The sequence below is a fragment of the Hylobates moloch genome, unplaced genomic scaffold, assembly GCF_009828535.3.
Source record: "Hylobates moloch isolate HMO894 unplaced genomic scaffold, HMol_V3 SCAFFOLD_7594, whole genome shotgun sequence".
Lineage (NCBI taxonomy): Eukaryota > Metazoa > Chordata > Mammalia > Primates > Hylobatidae > Hylobates > Hylobates moloch.
The window spans coordinates 1-3335 of NW_026659869.1; the positions used below are offsets into that span (position 1 = coordinate 1).

At 50.1% G+C, this 3335-nt stretch overlaps 1 non-coding gene across 1 annotated transcript; it reads right to left on the reverse strand.

Annotated features, from left to right (window-relative positions):
• Nucleotides 1–223: 223 nt before the first annotated feature.
• On the reverse strand, nt 224–325 carry LOC116465646 (small nucleolar RNA U13). Its single transcript, XR_004247241.1, has one exon. It is a non-coding gene; the product is annotated as a small nucleolar RNA U13 (small nucleolar RNA).
• Between the last annotated feature and the right edge of the window lie 3010 nt (nt 326–3335).

The following is a 3335-nucleotide window of genomic DNA, read 5'->3' on the forward strand; positions in this document are numbered from 1 at the left end:
CTCGGCCTCCCAAAGTGCTGGGATTACAAGCGTGAGCCACCGCGCCCGGCCAAGGACAAGATTCTTTACTGAGATTGGGAAGTATGGGCTACTTAGAAACGTTGGACCAGCCACCCCTGGCATTCCACACGTCACCATTTCTAGGATCTTGGCCTCTCTGTGAGGCTTATGCACCGATGCTGGCAGCCCTGGGCAGAGGCCTCGGCCTCCTTTTTGTTTTCCACTTCAGACAGGTACCGTGCAGATGTTAACAAGGTTTGAGCGAGGCACGTCTCACACATAAGTGTGAAAGCCCAATCATCACATTGTTGAATTACAAAAGGATCTAGGGCTCCTATTCTTGTCACTTGCTTTGGAGCCGGTTTGAAAGACTGGCCTAGCCCATGCCTAGGGGCCCTAAACTGGGATTCCAGCTCACAGCACCTGTCTTAACCATTTCAGCAGTAGAAACCACTTATTTACCTTCTCCATCTCACTAATATGGACAAACATCAAGCACTGATAAAACGCAGGCCCTAATAGAATTCACTTCGTTATTTGGAGGATAATGATCAAAAAAATGTCCTTTTTCCCACTGACATGCTCAGAGGGTGGGATTCTCTCACAGGCCAGGTGCTGTCATCCACAAAGGATGGGTGAAATAACTGGGGTCCTCAGGTCACGGTCTAGCCACACCAGCTTCTCCCAAGTACTAACCAGGCTTGACCCTCCTTAGCTTCAGAGGTCAGACAAGATCTGGCATGTTCAGGATGGTATGGCTGTAGACCAGGCTGGGTTCTGGCCAGAGCTGTTGCACTAGGCAATGCTGCCAGAGATGAGGAGGCATCAGGGCAGTCATCCCCTCTGCTGTTTGCCCCAAGAATGCCATACAAACCTGGGGATGATCCTTAAAAGCCTCCCGTCACCCCCAGTATTGGGGGAAAGCTGACTATTCCTCAGATGAGAACCCAGTCACTTGAAGAACAGGACAAGACTATTCTGTGTCTAGGGGGCTCAAGCACTGTGTGTGGGTCTAAGGAATGCATTTTGTGGAAATGGGCTCAGACTCCCCGAAGGGCCATCCAACCTATGGGAGTGTCTGGCCTTCTGAGGTCCTGAAATGTCTCTTTTGTCAGTAAACAGCTAATACCCTCTGGGATGCGTTCTGTGATTAATGAGCTCAGGTGTTTGAAGGACCAGACAAGCCAATTCTGTGGATAGTAGTTTGGGACCTCTGAGAGACAGAAGAGTCCTTTCTGTGAATAGGAGGCTCAGATACCCTGAAAGGCAGAAACCTCTAATATTCCTCTAGGATACTTGGGGTTTCTGGTTCCTGCAAAGATGGCAGACAGCACAAGCTACTGGTTCCTTTGCCCGAAACCAACTCTGGAGAAACTAGAGAGAGAAACATGGGTTCCAGAAATTGCAACATAGCCATGAGAGACCCATGGGGAAATGGAAGGCTGTCTTTAACTGGTGTGTGTTTTGACGGGCGGATGGCCAGAGGCAGTAAATAGAGGATAGGTTAGGGAAGAAGAGATTTAAGTTCTGGCTCTCACCTCTCCCCTATATTGCCTTGGGGAGGTCCTTGTTTGCCCCCTTCATTGCATTAATCATCCAAACCACTGGTACACAGGTCTGGGGGACTAGGATCAGGGCAGCAAGGGCCCTGCAGGGGAAAGAAATAGGCAGCCAGAGGAAATCAGTCCTCCCCCTCTCCCGCTCCAGACACCCAGGCTGATGGATTACACTTAAGGAGACTGCCACCTCTTTTTTTTTTTTTTTTTTTTTGAGACAGAGTCTTGCTCCGTCACCCAGGCTGGAGTGCAGTGGCGCGATCTCAGCTCACTGCAACCTCCGCCTCCCGGGTTCAAGGAATTCTCCTGTCTTAGCCTCCTGAGTAGCTGGGACTACAGGCGCCTGCCACCACGCCTGGTTAATTTTGTATTTTAGTAGAGACGGGGTTTCACCTTGTTGGTCAGGCTGGTCTCAAACTCCTGACCTCAGGTGATCCACCCGCCTCGACCTCCCAAAGTGCTGGAATTACAGGCATAAGCCTCCGCACCCAGCCAAAACTGGCACCTCTTAAAGTGGTTTTCCTCTGACGGTTTAAAGATGAACCCCACGCTAGGAGGATTGTCAAGTGTCCAAAGAGCAAGTGAGCGGGATAACTGTGCTTCTGTGGTACCTGTGGCTGTCCAGCCTCTGGCTCCTCTCCCACACATCCTTTTACCCCTGGAGCTCTAGGTCATTAAGCTGACTCGAGTTGGGCCTTCAGCCTTTCCTCAGTACGTTCTATCAGCCAGGAGAGTGGATAATTTCAGGGGCATGTAAGTTCACCGCCAAAATAACCAGACACCAGGGCAGTATGACTTCCACCAAAGAAAAATAAACTGGACGTTCTCTAGTGCTGGATAACAAGTTACCCCAACCTTAGCCACTTAAAACATCACAGTTTCTGGGCTGGGCGCGGTGGCTCATGCCTGTAATCCCAGCACTTTGAGAGGCAAGGCGGGCAGATCACCTGAGGTCAGGAGTTTGAGACCAGCCTGGCCAACATGGTGAAACCCCGTCTCTACTAAAAATACAAAAAAAATTAGCTGGGCGTGGTGGCGCACCTGTAGTCCCAGCTACTTGGGAGGCTGAGGCAAGAGAATCGCTTGAGCCGGGGAGGCGGAGGTTGCAGTGAGCCAAGACTGTGACCCTGCACTCTAGCCTAGGTGACAGAGTGAGGCCTAGGTGACAGAGTGAGACTCCGCCTCCAAAAAAAAAAAAGAACAACAAAAACCATCACAGTTTCTGAGGGTCAGGAATCTGGAAGCAGCCTAGCTGGGTAGTTTTGACTCATGGTCTCTCCTGATGTTTTACTCAAGTTGGCAGCCAGGACTGCAGTCAGCTGACAGCTTCACTTGGCTGACAGACCCACTTCCAACATGGCCCACTCACCGGGCAGTTGGCAAAAGGTTTCAATTTCTCACCGCCTGAGCATCTCCGTGGGGCTCCTCACAACATGTCATCCTAACAAGCAGGTGAGACCGTGACCAAGACGGAAGCCACAATGTCTATCTTAAACTCAGAAAAGACAGACCATCATTTCTGCTGTATTTTATTGGTCACATAGACCAACCCTAGCACAACATGGGAGGGGATTATACAGTGCGTGAATACCAGGAGGCAGGAATCATGGGGGACTATATTGGAGGCTGGCTCCTACACTGGGTAACATATAATATCTGAAGCAGAAGTATTGAGACAGACGAAAAATTTTAAATAAACATAATAAATAAAAACTATTAGAATATAGGGCCGGGTGTGGTGGCTCACACCTGTAATCCCAACACTTTGGGAGGCCGAGG